The sequence below is a fragment of the Theropithecus gelada genome, chromosome 11 (genome assembly GCF_003255815.1).
Source record: "Theropithecus gelada isolate Dixy chromosome 11, Tgel_1.0, whole genome shotgun sequence".
NCBI classification, from domain to species: domain Eukaryota; kingdom Metazoa; phylum Chordata; class Mammalia; order Primates; family Cercopithecidae; genus Theropithecus; species Theropithecus gelada.
Window position 1 is genome coordinate 6,246,349 of NC_037679.1, and position 16,509 is coordinate 6,262,857.

Here is a 16,509-nt window from a genome sequence, read left to right on the forward strand (position 1 = left end):
CAGCTACCAGATTTCTCCATCCATCACTACTTAGATTAAGGCCATGCTCCACTCCTCCAGGCTCGGCCTGTCTTCCAACTGCAAGAACCACTGAGCTCATAAAGGAGTGCAATTGGATTGGTGCGATAGAGGAGGAACGAGGAACACTATCTTCCAAACTTCTCAAGTGTTTAGTAGGAGAAAAGCTGGAACTAGAAGAGTCAGAAAGGTCCTATGGAAGATGGACATGTTGAGCCTTAAAGAACGGGTAGACTTAGAACTGGGAAAGGAAGAGGTAAAGTAGGTACAGCCTACTTTAAAACATAAAATCAGGAAACCCTGTGTGATGATTACCCTGAATGGAATTTCTGGGAGTCATGGCACATAAAATTGGTTGAATGAAATTTGATTCTGGCAGGGAGCGGTGGCTCACATCTGTAATCACAGCACTTTGGAAGGCAAAAGCAGGCGAATCACTCGAGGTCAGGAGTCCAGGACCAGCCTGGCCAACATGGTGAAACCCCATCTGTACTAAAAATTCAAATATAATTAACTGGGCTTGGGAGTGCATGCCTGTAATCCCAGCTACTCAGGAGGCTGAGGCAGGAGAATTGCTTGAACCCAGGAAGCAGAGGCTGCACTGAGCTGAGATTGCACCATAGCACTCCAGCCTGGGTGAGAGGGTGAGACCCTATCTCAAAAAGAAAAGAAAAAACTTGATTCTGATCAAGGAAATCTATGATTGCTAGATTGATAAATTTTGAGTTTCATCTTGAATATGGTAGAAAGCAAGATGACATAGTGAAATAGCATGAATTTTTTGGCTCAAAGTGAATGAGCATGAACTAATGCCAACTGGGCATTTCCTAGCTTTATGAACTTGGGCAAACTGCTTAATTCTCTGACCTTGATCCTGTAAAATGGAGATAGCTATGCCTTCCTCCAGATCTCTTATTAGGAGATCATATGTGTAAAAGATAAAGACTGGCACAGGACTGAACCTGTCTTCCTTTCCTGGTGGTATTGAGTTGGGGATGAACTGAGATCCTGCTCAGATCAGCTGCCTAGAGGAAACAGCAATGTTGTTGAGGGAAAGAGGTTAAGAACGTGACAAGGAGAAATCATTTTGAAACAGACAAGGCTGAGAAGGTACCAAAATGTATTTGTGTGTTTGTGAGGGCAGTTTTTTGAGAGACAAGTTGTTGAAAAGGCAGTGGGGAAGACAGGACAATAAAGAGGAGAAAATCAACTGAGACAGTGAAGTAAGAAGAAACTCAAGATTTCCTTCACATTTTTGACTCAAAGCAGCCATGTAGTAGACATAGAAAGTGTCACAGAATGACCTATCGGGCATTAAATCGGATGGTTAAACTATGGCGGATAGTAGAAGGAAGAAACCAACCACCAAAAAAGTTGTAGATTCCTTCAGAAGCTGATATGTAACTTAAAGTAACTTTTTCAAAGTTCAGAATTATTTATCTCCTGTTTGTTTGTTTGTTTGTTTGTTTTGACAGAGTCTCCCTTTATCGCCAGGCTGGAGTGCAGTGGCACAATCTTGGCTCACTACAACCTCCGCCTCCTGGTTTCAAGCTATTCTCCTGCCTCAGTCTCCTGAGTAACTGGGATTACAGGTGTGCACCACCACACCCAGCTAATTTTTGTATTTTTAGTAGAGACAGGGTTTCACTGTGTTAGCCAGGATGGTCTCAATCTCTTGACCTTGTGATCTGCCTGCCTTAGCCTCCCAAAGTGCTGGGATTACAGGTGTGAGCCACCGTGCCCAGTCTTTTAGCTCCTTAACTCTACATATACACATACTTTTTTTTTTCTTAAACATAAAAAAGTGAAATGTCTATGATATTTATAACAGAAATTGGGCCATCCTGCCAAAGAAGATTCATAGTCACTAATTTTAGGATGAATATGATTAATCTCTGAAGTACCAGAAGAAAAATGTAATGCCCAAATAAGAGATACTATCTTCATCAATTGTTTAAGTATTAATCTAAAAGGACAGATTTCAGATCTTTAAAAAAATGATTATACGAAGCTCACAAATATTTCTCAGGTATATCGTATGTTTTAAAAGGCTGAAGAAAATGTCTATGGTAAATGCTGCAGACGCTTTGAAGACTATTCTTATTCAGATCAATTAAAATAAATATGTATGCAAAAGTGTCTAGCATGATGGCCAGCAAACAACAAGTTTAATAAATGTTAGGGAGGGGCCAGGCATGGTGGCTCACACCTGTAACCCCAACATTTTGGAAAGCTGAGGCAGGCCCATCACTTGAGACCAGGAGTTTGAGATCAGCCTGGGAAACATAGTGAGACTCTGTCTCTATAAAAAATATATATATATGGCCCGGTGAGGTGGCTCACACCCATAATCCCAGCACTTTGGAAGGCTGAGGAGGGTGGATTACTTGAGGCCAAGAATTCAAGACCAGCCTGGCCAACATGGAGAAACTCTGGCTCTAGGAAAAAATACAAAAATTAGCCAGGCATGGTGGCCTATGCTTGTAATTCCAGCTACTCGGGAGGCTGAGGCAGAAGAATCGCTTGAACCCGGGAGGTGGAGGTTGCAGTTAGCAGAGACTGTGCACACCAACCTAGGCTACAGAGTGAGACTCAATCCCAAAAACAAACAAACAGAGCAAACAAACAAAATAAACAAATAAATAAGTAAACACAATGTTAGGGAAATCAGATTAAGCTCTTTAACCCAAATTTAATCTGAAGTACTGTCAAGACTTCTGCTTCCTTTGGCTGTGCATTGGCATACTCTGCCTGCTGCTCCTGGTGTGCCTCAGGTCCTCTTGCTGTCAGTGCCTCATCTATTCCAGCATTTACCTTTTTTAGATCCATGCCTAAAAGGAACAAATATGACAGTTCTGTAAAATGATACAAAAGTAATTCATATACACTTTTGCACATCTGGAATTTAATTTTTGTAAGTGGTTCTCTGCCTTTTCTACCTCAGAGCATAGAGATGAAGGGCCTAACCCCTGGGGTCAGAGAGATGCAAGTTCAAATCCTGGGCCTCCCACTTAGACTATTAACTTGAGCAAGTTACTTAGCATCACTGAGCATTAGTTTCCTCATCTGTAAAATGGGAGTTAAAACTCTGTACTTCAAATGAGATAATGTAGGTAAAGATGTGGCAAGGTGTCAGATGCATAGTAAGCCTTGATAAGCAATGCTGAGTATTGTGACTTATAGCGTGTATAACTGTAATAACTATATACTGTATATATCTAGATAATATACATCTATAATTATTTTTAAACACCCTTATAATATCCCTCCCTAAATTCCTATAATTCTGCAGTTTTGATATTTAGAATAGAAAAAGTGAATCACAAATTGTAAAAGAAATATAATTGCTAGTTGAGTAGAATATTTACAGTTAATATATGGTGCTGGCTTTATCTTAGAACTATAATCTAGAGATGTATATTGACTTTGAAAAAGATTACATTATCTTAGATACAAAGTGGAAAAGTGCTCATAATATCTGGGCAACAAAAACAAGTTGAATGTAAAAGTATTTATTCACTTTTGGACTCTTATCCCGGCCCGCGGGATCGTCGAAGCAGGCCCTGGAGGAGGGAGTGGGAATTTGGGGGACAAGAGACACGAGAAATGGAGACAAGACAGTGCTCTGATCAAGTCTCGTTTAATGGCGGTAATGCAATGCCTTATATACACTTGGAGGGGAAGGGGTTGGGCCAGAGGCGGAGATGATCTCATCGCGGAGAGTGTGGCTAGGTAGGTATTGGTTTCTCTGGTCGGAGGTCATGTTGCGCCTGCGCTGTCAGTTGGTAATTTTCCTGGGCGCAGGATGGGGCCTGCGCTACAAAGTAACAATTTTCGCCGCGCGGGGGGAAAAACAGGTGAAGAAAAAACAGGAAGAGCGCCATCTTTTATGAGGTATTGATACAAAAGAGAAACAACAAATCTAGGGAGGAGGTAGAAGGTGGAAAGGAATAGAGCTCGGGCGTTTAATCATTAATTATTATTTGCTATGGCCGGGGTGCGCAGCTCCGGACAGACTCTCATATTACTTTGAATTGGCAAATTGATATTAACTTACACAGTATCTTTATATCCATGAATTAAATTAATTCAGAGCTTTTTTCCAAAGGAGCCAAACCTCATTAATAATTTTATTTGGTTGTTATCTAGAATGTTGTAACAATTTCTAAATGTCAGGTTATAGAAATTTCTAGTATACAGAAATCTCATTTCAGAATTCAGAAACCTTTTTGTTTACTTCTTTCAGTATGTATGTATGTATGTATGTATTTTGCGATGGAGTTTCACTCTTGTTGTCCAGGCTGCAGTGTAATGGTGCAATCTTGGCTCACCGCAACCTCTGCCTCCCAGGTTCAAGCAATTCTCCTGCCTCAGCCTCCCAGGTAGCTGGGATTACAGGCGCCTACCACCATGCCCAGCTGATTTTGTGTATTAGTAGAGACAGGGTTTCACCTTGTTGGTCAGGCTCATCTCGAACTCCTGACCTCAGGTGATCTGCCCACCTCGGCCTCCCAAACTGCTGGGATTACAGGCGTGAGTCACGGTGCCTGGCCTATTTATTCATTTTTAATTTCATTTCTTTTTTTTTTTTTTTTTAGAGACAGGGTGTTGCTACATTGCTCAGGCTGGTCTTGAACTCCTGGGCTTAAGCCATCGTCCCACCTCTGCCTCCCCAGTTACTGAGATTACAAGCAGGAGGCATCACACCCAGCTTGCTCCTTTTAATACTGGTATGCCCTAGCCAATGATTCTTTAAATAATATTACTGCTCAATATCATCCTTAATAAAAAGTGGCTGGATTTCATACTAAAATCAGGAAAACATAAGGAAGAGAAGTACAACATTGTGATTTATAATAAGGAATACATATTTTGGTCTTTATCCTCAATTCTTGGCACAGAGCTCCTAAAACCCTTGTCATTTCCTAAGCAATAGGGGTGCTAGGTGCATCTTTGTTCCCAATATTTTTTTTCCCCAGTTCCTGATGCAGAGCACCTAATCCCTTGGAAACCCCTGAGTGACAACAGTGTCTTTTGTTCTAATGAGGCAACCCTCAGTAGGTTCTTGGATGAAGGCTGGATACCAGAAAAACCAAGCCATGATTAGAAGCTTGGAAACTTCAGACCCATTCTCCATCCTCTGGGTTTCAGAGACCTTCTGGATTGCTGAGCATCTGGAGGTGCTGGGAGGGTGGCATGACCATGCCCCATGCCCCATACCTTGTCCTATGCATCTCTTCCATCTGGCTGTTCATTTGTGTCTCTTAAAACATTTTTTCTAATAAGTTGGCAATAACAAGTAAACTGTTTTCCTGGGTTCTATGAGTCATTCTCATAAATTATTGAACCTGAGATGGAGTCATGGGAACCTCCAATTTGTAGCCAAGTCCAGTAGAAGTTATGGTAACCTGAGGATCTACTACTTGCAGTTGGCATCTGAAGTGGTAGATAGCCTCATGGGACTGAGCCCTTCGCCTGTGGGATCTGACGCTATTTCCAGTGTCAACTGGAATTCCAGTGTCGGAATATGGGTCAGTTTGGGAAAAAAAATCCACACATCTGTTCACGGAAGCATTGAATGTTGAGAGTACGGTAGGAAGAAAATCCAGATTTTTCACTAAACCGGAAGTCAAAGCTATCTCCAATGGGGATGGCAGGAAGATACAGTTGTGACTGAGTAAAGAAAGAAGTAGCGGAGAGAAAGCAAAAGGACTGTCTCCTTGGAATAAACTGAGCAGTCCCCCATGAAACGCCAGCTGTGAACTCTGAGATGCCTCAGAGCAGGAGTGAGTAGCGTAGGCTGTGTTCATCGAGGCTCTGGAGGACACGAAAGGGGATGCTATCCAGTTATGCAGTGCCCAATCAACACAAATACTCATCTGGGGGCATATGAGGAAATGCTGCAAAGGGATGACTAACCCTCGGCACTGGAAGGACTGGCAGTGCCTACCTAAGTGATTCACTGAGGGAAATTACCTTGTGTGTTGAGATTAAGATTGTCAGGTTTTATTTCATCATTGGAGAAATTGGAGAGAAATATCTCCTCATATAAGAGAGCATTTTGGCTGACTGACTGCTAATGTCGTGACTGACACATTCAACCCATTCCTCACTGTGTTTCCAATCACCCTCACACTAAACCCGTATGTAGCCTTTGATGTATATGGAGTCTTCTGCTTCGTGACTGATTAGAGGACATGAGTTTTGTTGAGAGAATGTCTCAAAAGACAGGGGAGAGATGATGATTATAGCACCTATGTTGTACTGATGCCTTAGTCCAGCCTGGTGGGGGGGTCGGGGGGGGAACTAGAAACTGGAGGAATGTCCCCAAAAGAATGTTTGAGGTTCTGGGCCGGTCGCGGTAGCTTATACTTGTAATCCCAGCACTTTGGGAGGCCAACGCGGGCAGATCACCCGAAGTCAGGAGTTTGAGACAAGCCTGGCCAACATGATGAAACCCCATCTCTACTAAAAATACAAAAATTAGCCCTGTATGGTGGCACACACCTGTACTACTCAGGAAGCTGAGGCAGGAGAATCGCTTGAACCCGGGAGGTGGGGGTTGCAGTGAGCCAAGATCGCATCACCGCACTCCAGCCTGGGTGACAGAGTGAGACCCTGTCTCGAAAAAAAAGAATGTTTGAGGTTTTGGCCATCGAATTAGTGCCAGATGCTGACAGATCTATTTTCTTGGGAGACTTTAAGGTTCTGGGAGAGGGTAAAGGCCAGAAGCTGGAAGAATAGAAAGGACTCTAAATGTAATCAGATCTGCTTAAGGGCCCACATGACCAAGGGTAGCAGAGAATTAGAAAGAGGCCTTTCTCCCTTCCTCTGTACAAAATCCCACACCACACTCATACCCGAGAATACAGCACCTTTGGCATAGACACCAGCATCCTCACCTCAGACAGTGGTGGCTGGCTGTGGTGGTTGGCTGTGGTGGGAACTAGATGGCGGACAGGCATCAGGAAGTGCAGCTGGAGGAGGACCCAGTGGATGCCATGTGCTGACTGCATTTGACAGACTGGTATGTGGACAGGTGCAAAGCACCCACTTGTAAAAAGTCCCCAGCATAAGTAGGGACACATTGTTGGGAGGCAGTGCTAAGTTACTACTTAAGCAGGTGGAGTGCTGCCTCAGGAAATTTCATGGGCTGGTGAGGACAGATAACATCAGGCTTATGCTTTCAAACAATAGAATGGCAACAGTCCAGGTAGCCTTTGTAGCTCTTGCCTCCATCTCAAAAAATAAAGGGGAAAAAAAGCAAAGAAAATTGGGACGAGACCCCAAATGTACCAGTGTCATGAACGTAGATTGATTCTCTTCATGCTGAATGTGTAAAAATGCATTACCATTGTTTACAACAGGCCCTGAGGCAATTGTCTATCATTTTTAACTTTGAAAAGTAATTACATAAATTTGTGTCTAGATTATACAAATTGCAAATTGGAGCATTACCATAATTTGCCTTAATTTGCTTTGTAAAATGCCCAATTATCTACTGTGAGGTTGCAACCACAATTTAGAACCTAACAACTAATCTCTACCTTCCCCTTCTCTGTTTCTGATCTTCTACATCTCTGAAAGGCTCATACAAGACCTTCTCTGCCAGTGTTATTTAGTTTGAATTAAGAAAACTAACATGGAGCTTAAACTAGGGAGGTCTGTTCTCAAAGATGACACAAGGGAACATCAAAGCTCATCAGAACATCTGGACATACTAGCCGAGGGGGAGATTTTCATAAAGCTTTATTATCAAATGCAAAATTTGCACCAATATAATAATTCATCCTCTCAGAGTCTGCATCTTTCTTCTTTAAATTTGAAGCCTCAATTAATTGCAAATGTGGACCATTCTGGCAAAATAATATTTCCGGTTAATCAACTTTCTTTTTAAAAAGCAGTATTTTGTCAGCATATTTCTAAATACTTTACAAAACAACTGCTCTGCTTTAAGAGGTACAGTTTCATTGGGACATGACTAATATTATGTTGATGATTACAGACCTCACAATGCCTCTGCTTCATAATTCTGAACATCACTTCTCATTTTTCCAGTACCAAACACAGTATTTTCATACATTCATTTATTCATCAATCCATTTAACAAATCTTGACTGAATGCCTACTCTGTGCCAGGTACTCTTCTAGAGACTGAGGGTACAGCAGAGGCAAAACAGACAATAATCTCTTCTTCTATTGAGATTAAATTTTGGGTCAATATTATATATATGTTGACATGTATATATCAATATGTCAGTGTCATATATATATATGAAATAAGACATTGGATTTACTTATTGAGAAGTGTCTGTTCATGTCCTTTGCCCACGTTTAAATGTTTTTTTTGAGTTAATTTTTTTCTTCAACTTGTATTTTAAGCTCTTGTTGCCCAGGCTGGAGTGCAATGGTGCAATCTCAGCTCAGTGTGCAGGATGTGGAGGTTTGTTACATAGGCAAACATGTACCATGGTGGTTTGCTACACAGATCAACCCATCACCCAGATATTAAACCCAACACTTATTAGCTATTCTTCCTGATGCTCTCTCTCCCACACCCCCAACAGGCCCCAGTGTGTGGTGTTCCCCACTATGTGTCTATGTGTTCTCATCATTCAGCTCCCACTTACAAGTGAGAACATGCGGTGTTTGGTTTTCTGTTCCTGCATTAGCTTGCTGAGGATAATGGTTTCTAGCTCCATCCATGCCCCTGCAAAGGACATGATCTCATTCCTTTTTATGACTGCATAGTATTCCATGGTGTATATGCCTGCACACCTACAACCGTCTGATATTTGACAAACCTGACAAAAACAAGCAATGGGGAAAGGATTCCCTATTTACTAAATAGTGCTCGAGAGCTGGCTAGCTATGTGCAGAAAATTGAAACTGGACCCCTTCCTTACACCTTACACAAAAATTAACTCAAGATGGATTAAAGACTTTAATATAAAACCCAAAACTATAAAAACTCTAGAAGAAACTCTAGGCAATACCATTTGGGACATAGGCATGAGCAAAGATTTTATGACAAAAACGCCAAAAGCAAGAGCAACAAAAACAAAAATAGACAAATGGAATCTAATTAAACTAAAGAGCTTCTGCACAGCAAAAGAGACCATCATTAAAGTGAACAGACAACCTAGAGAATGGGAGAACATTTTTGCAATCTATCCATCTGACAAATGTCTAATATCCAGAATCTACAAGGAACTTAAACAAATTCATGAGAAAAAAAAAAAAAAAAAAACATTTAAATGTGGGCAAAGGACATGAACAGACACTTCTCAAAAGAAGACATTCGTGCAGCCAACAAACATATGGGGAAAAAAAAGCAGTTGATTTTTTTTTTTTTTTTTTTTTTTTTAGACGGAGTCTCGCTCTGTCGCCCAGGCTGGGGTGCAGTGGCCGGATCTCAGCTCACTGCAAGCTCCGCCTCCCAGGTTTATGCCATTCTCCTGCCTCAGCCTCCCGAGTAGCTGGGATTACAGGCACCCGCCACCTCGCCCGGCTAGTTTTTTGTATTTTTTAGTAGAGACAGGGTTTCACCATGTTAGCCAGGATGGTCTCGATCTCCTGACCTCGTGATCCGCCCGTCTCGGCCTCCCAAAGTGCTGGGATTACAGGCTTGAGCCACCGCGCCCGGCACATATATGTATATAATGCTTCCAGGGAGTTAGGTTCCAATTAGTTAAGGTATTTTCAACTATATTCTCTTTTTCTTGCTTGCTTGCTTTTTTTTCTTTTCTTTCTTTCTTTTTCTTTTCTTTTTTTTTTTTTTTTGAGATAGGGTCTCACTCTGTAAGTGCAGTGGCACAATCATGGCTCACTATAGCCTCAACCTCCTGGACCTCAGCCTCCTCGGTAGTTGGGACTATAGGCACCTGCTGCCACATGTGGCTAATTATTTGTATTTTTTGTAAAGATGGGTTTCTGCCATGTTGCCCAGGCTGGTCTTGAACTCCTGGCCTCAAGCAATCCTCTCACCTCATCTCTCAAAGTGCGGAGACTATACACATTAACCCCTGCACTTGGCCCCAACAGTATTTTCTTGATATATATTTCAGTGCAGTATTTTCGAATGTGTATCAGAAAGAACATTAGAATGAGATAGATTCTTTCATTAAATTTTTTTTTTTTTTTTTTTTTTTTTTTTTTTTTTNGCCCAGGCTGGAGTGCAATGGTGCAATCTCAGCTCACTGCAACCTCCCAGGTTCAAGTGATTCTCCTGCCTCAGCCTCCTAAGTAGCTGGGATTACAGGCGTGTGCCACCACGCCCAGCTAATTTTCTTTGTAGTAGAGACAGAGTTTCACCATGTTGGCTAGGCTGGTCTTGAACTCCCAACCTCAGGTGATCCGCCTGCCTTGGCCTCCCAAAGTGCTAGGATTACAGGCATGAACCACCCCACCTGGCTGAGATAGATTCTTTCTAATATATATTAGAAAGAATACTGGCTTTCTAAATTCTTTTAAATTCAGAACATTTTTCTTCTCAGTCTAATTTATCTCCTCTACTGAAAAAAAAAATGTAAAACAATTCAACATTTTGTCAGTACTAAACAAAGGACAACACATCATTACCAACCATCACAACCTTCTGTGATTCCAATCCTGTCAAAAGAAACATCCTGTAATTTCCCCCTTCAAAATCAGAAAAATCCAACAAGATCAGTGCAGAAGTGCATTCTAATTATAGCTCGCTCCTAGTACTAATGGAAAGGCTGAAGGCTTCACAAACCTTTTCAAAGAACACTTTGATGTAATTTTGAAGTCACGAACAGTTCTGTTTCTCTAAGCAGGCATTTTTCAGAGGACTGAGTCCAGTTAGAAACCCTAAAACTGAAGAGCGCCAGTGAAACTTGAAGATGATTCAGAAAAGAACAGCTGAAATGACTGAAAGCCTGGGAGATCCTTCTAGTGACGGGGTGCTTGAGGAACCAAATGTATTTACCTGATTTGGTTGGATAAGAGAGAAGACTTAGAATTCACTGTGAATCACTGTAAGCAATAGACCTACAGTATTGAGAGAGCTAGAGTGATAAGAATACTACTGGCCTGGCACGGTTGCTCACGCCTGTAATCCCAGCACTTTGGGAGGCTGAGGCAGGCGGATCACAAGGTCAGGCGTTTGAGACCAGCCTGACGAACATGGTGAAACATCATGTCTACTAAAAATACAAAAATTAGCCGGGCGTGGTGGTGCATGCCTGTAATCCTAGCTACTCGGGAGGCTGAGGCAGGAGAATCACTTGAACCTGGGAGGCAGAGATTGCAGTGAGCCGAGATCATGCCACTGCACTCCAGCCTGGGTGACAGAATGAGACTCCGTCTCAAAAAAAAAAAAAAAAGAATACTACTATGTTCAGTGCTTTATACCTATTATCTTTTTAATACCCTTTCAGTAACTCAGGAGGCAGATTATTAGTGCTATTACTCCCATTGCACAGTTGGTGAAAACTGAGGCTTAAGTAACTTGCACAAGGCCACATGGCTAGTAACAGTTGAGCTGCAACTTGAACTCAGACTGGCTCCAGACTCCCAGCTCTCACTTGCCACAGCATACTGCCTTAAGAGTAGAAACATCCAACTTCCCATAAGGATATGCAAAAATGAGGACATATAAACAAACAAGATTTTGAAACTCATCACTCCAGAGAGTATAAATGCAAATGGAGTGTCTTACTGGGATAGACAGAGTTTAGTTCTGCCCAACAGGTAAAAACTAGATGAGAATGACTTCAGGGGTCTCTCTTTTTTTTGGCAATGATTAAAAGGATGGTTTTTATTCTTTATACCATTTGGAAAACAGGTGACATAAAGAGGATTAACATCCTGATCAAATAACATATCTGATATCTTGGGAGTGTTAGCTACCCAATTAGGGAATGAACTTTTGCCAGTTAGGGAAAAATAGAGTGCTACAATTCAGGTACTCACAAATTCTAATAGTCAGGTAAACATGTATGTCATAGTGATTGTATATAGGTAAAGAAGTGGGCAGAATGTACATAGAAAACTTCCGAACTGTCTATCTCTTGCTGTCTAGGGATGGAATTTCTAAATATATTTTACTCTAGTGCCTAATAGAAAATTACCTCAAGGAAGTAGAGACCTTTTGAGAAATCTAAGATGGCAATGTGCTGGTGTTTCCTAAAATGTGCTCTGTGAGACACTTAAATAGGCAATGCATCTCAAAATTGGATTCCATGCTCAAAATAGACTCCCACATATCAACATCATATTAAAGGCTCAGAGAAGTTTAACAATAAAGAAATCGATTTAACTTGGGTTAACCAACACTTCCCAAATATACTGGCTACAGAACCATTTCTTTTTTTTGAATACCTATATATCACCCCTTGAACCAGTATTTTACTGAACACATTACAGTAGACTGTTTAAAACTCACATCCTCGTAACTTTCACTACTTGAAATTACAAAGTGCTTTTGTTAATTGCATATTTTTGCTCGCCATCTTAGAATTGTGTGCCATATGAGGACAGGGACTCATCTGTCTACAGACTTCCCACACTCATAAATTTTTTGTGTGTGCTGTAATAGACTTTGATTCCCTCAGTGTTCTGATAACTATGGAATCTCTGATCATGACTCCAAGGAAGACAAGGGCCCCTGCACCCAGTTGGTGCTATGCTAGGCAGTGGGGATATTGCATTAACAGAACAAATATGGTTCCTGCTGAGGCAGAGCTGACATTTTACTGAGGAAAATAGACCGTTAGGTACTTAAACCAGCAATGAGAGAGACTGTTTTTCTTTTTCTTTTTTTCTTTTTCTTTTTTGCAGAGAAAGGGTCTCCCTGTGTTGCCCAGGCTGGTCTTGAACTCCTGGGCTAAAGCGATTCTCCCACCTTGGCCCTCCCAAAGTGCTGGGATTGCCCCGCACGTGGCCAAGAATATTTTCCATTGTAAATGTATAAATTAGTAAATGAAGTTTACCTCAATTCTATGTGTGTTTTAGTTGGTGTGAGCTGTACCTTGCATGCTTACCCTCTGGCTACTTGCAAGACGCAGGCTGGAGACAGTGGTGTGCTGGTAAACGACCAGCGGGGGAAGGGGAGGTGGTTTGATTTATAACATTTGCAGATTTCCATGATGCAAATACTCCCGCCACATTGGATTTCAAACCATCCGGGTGATGCCAAGTAGCTTCCTGGAAATTTAACCATCTGCTCTCGGTAGCTGCTGCCAGCGGCTCCAGCACACACCACTGGTTCTAGCCCTTCAAAGCAAGTTTAACCAGCATTCTTCTCATCACAGACTTTTGAGTTTCAGAAGCTAAGTAAAAGAATTTTTAAAAATTAGAGAAAGACTAACTTTCTGAAATCTTTTTTCTTCTCTTCCTTCCTTTTTCCCTTCCCTTTTTCCTTCCTTCCTTTACCAAAGACACTAAAAAATAACAATTACAATCTACAAATACCATCATTTCATAAAAGAAAGGATATTTTAATTTTTAAAAAATGGGAACAACATAATTTCGGAATAAAGATTAGTCCTTTAAATTTAATGAATCCAGATCTATGAAAATTTTATTACCTTACTTATTTTTCTAATTTTATTATGAAGTAAGGAAAGTTTTGTGAATGCATTGCAATGTTTTTGGCTATAAGTGAAAGAAACCTGGCAGTGGGTTAAGTAACCTGGAGTTATTTTTCTTACCTAGCAAGAGGTCTAGAGGTGCGTGGTTGCTGGGCAGTAGTTCAACTATGCAGTGATGCTATCAGACTCCTACCTTTTCCTTAGCTTTCCTTTCCACCAGCTTTAGCTTGTAAACTTGTTTCCTCATGTTTGTAGCTTCATAGTCACAAGATGTTGCTGCATCTCCAGACAAACGAAAGGCAGGAGCAAAAGGCCTTTATATGGATTGAACTGTGTCCCCAAAAAAGATATGTTGATATCCTAACCCAGACACCTGTGAATGTAGCCTTAGTTGGAATGCAAATGTAATTAGTTAAGATGAGGTCATATTGAACCAGGGTGGGCCCTAATCCAATAACTGATGTCCTTACAAAAAGAAAAAACAGAGAGAAACACAAGAGGAGAATGCTATGTGAAGGCACAGACACACACAGAGGGAAGACAGTCCTGTGAAGAAGGAGGAAGAAGTTGAAGTATTGAAACTGCAAGCCGAGGAATGCCAAGTATTGCTGGTGTAGGAGAGGAAAATAATTATCTTTTCTGTACCCATCTTAGGTTCTCCAGCTAGGAAGAATAAGACTGTATATTAGAGTGGCCGGGCACAGTGGCTCAGGCCTGTAATCCCAGCAGTTTGGGAGGCTAAAGTGGGTGAATCACTTGAGGCCAGGAGTTCGAGACCAGCCTGGCCAACAAGTTGAAACCCTATCTCTACTAAAAATCCAAAGATTAGCTGGGCTTGGTGGCAGGCTCCTGTAATCCCAACTATTCAGGGGCTGAGGCAGGAGAACTGCTTGAACCCAGGAGGTGGAGGTTGCAGTGAGCTGAAATCGTGGTATTACACTCCAGCCTAGGCAACAACAGAGCTAGATTCAGTCTCAAAAAAAAAAAAAAAAAAAAAAAAAAGATTATATATTAGACTGACAAAAGACAGATTAACAAGAGAAAAACAAACAAGTTTATTGAAATATGCATCGCACAGACACACAGGAGTATTCAGTAATGAGTAATTCAGAGGAGTGATTAGAACTTGAACTTAGCCTGGCGCAGTGGCTCATACCTGTAATCCCAGCACTTTGGGAGGCCAAGGTAGGCTGATCACGAGGTCAGGAGTTCAAGACCAGCCTGACCAACATGGTGAAACCCTGTCTCTACTAAAAATACAAAAATTAGCTGGGTGTGGTGGGCTCCTGTAATCCCAGCTACTCAGGAGACTGAGGCAGGAGAACTGCTTGAACCCGGGAGGCGGAGGTTGCAGTAAGCCAAGATCACAGCCCTGAACTCTAGCTTGAGCGGGCGACAGAGTGAGACTCCATCTAAAAAAAAAAAAAAAAAAAAGGAACTTGAATTTACATAGCATTGAGCAAAGAACAATAATTTTGTAGAGAACTGGCAAGACAAAGGAAAATGACTTTGAGCTTCTAGGAGCAGCAAATTGTGGGAAGGCAAATATATGGGGAAACTTATGGTAGATGAGAGCTAGTTAATACGTTTTGTTTTTGTAGATTCCTCTGGATGACATCTTGTCTCCAGTGATAAGGTGTTTTCCCTTTACGTTATCCCTTTACATTATCCCTTTACTGGTAGGGGGGTGGAGGGCGACACTTTCACAAGGGGAGCTTATGTTCTGCTTTCAGGCAGATAGGAGGTGGACAGAGACCTCATCCTGTGTCTGCTTTTTCTCAGTTGCCTTCAGGTCAAAATAATCCATATGCCAGAGTGGCATATTATGGGGTGGCATAATCCAAACCCCTTCATTGGCAAGTATCAAAAGCCAAGAAGAGACAAAAAAGAGTTTTTTTCCTCTACAGCTTTCAGAAGGAGCATGGGCCTGCTGACACCTTATTTCAGTCTGAGGGCCTTCAGAACTGTGAGACACTACATTTCTATTGTAACCTACCCAGTTTGTGATACTTCGTGATGGCAGCCCAAGGAAATTAACACAACACAAAATCTTGTCTTTACTTAGGTTATCTCCAGCTGATTTCTTTTTATAACCTATTGGCCAGAACAAGGTCAAATGCCCAAACCAAGAACAACCAATAGACAAGGGGAGAGAGATTTCCATGACTGGTTAGGCCCATCCTGGAGTCAGGGACCACTCTCCTTGGAAGCAAAATCCCTCCTCACCACCTGAACATACTGAAAGAAGGGAAAATGGCTCTTGGGGAGGTAATGGGTAGTGACTATCACACTTGAAGGTGGACCTGTGTGCTGTTCTGTGGACTTTAGAAATGCTACCCTACTTAACAGTATTTGAGATTCATCTCAAAACGGATCTTTACATTCTCTCAGGAGTTTAGGTAAAGGATCCAGGTGGATAGCTCCAGGGTAAGAAGTTAGAAATGCTGACAGTATCTGAGAGGTAGTGTTCACAGGGAGAGACCATGGGATCTCATCTAAAACCAAGAAATGGATGGTAAATGTAGTGAAAAGAAAGTGTCAGGAAATTGGAAATCTCACGGAGGAGAAAAGGCAGGTGAAATGATCTGGTACTGATGAAAATCCCCCATCTCTACATCAAGGGGATTATTAACTCAGTTTCAAAAATAGAGAACAAGAGAGAAAAAGAGAAACAGGAAAGCTCTTTTAACTACAGGTAGCAGCGTATAGTAAGACATATTTTTAATCTTTTATCAGTGAAAGTGTAAACAGTTAAATCCAGCACTAAATAATAAATGTGTTAATGTTTTAAAGTATATTTTTTCAGAGCTAAAATTAGAACTAAACATGTGAATGAACTCAGCACCAAGGGCCAGAGGTGATGGAGAGAACATTTCATCTCCCAGGCAACTCCCAATTCTGCAAGTTCTAGAATTCCTAAACATTAAATTTTCTT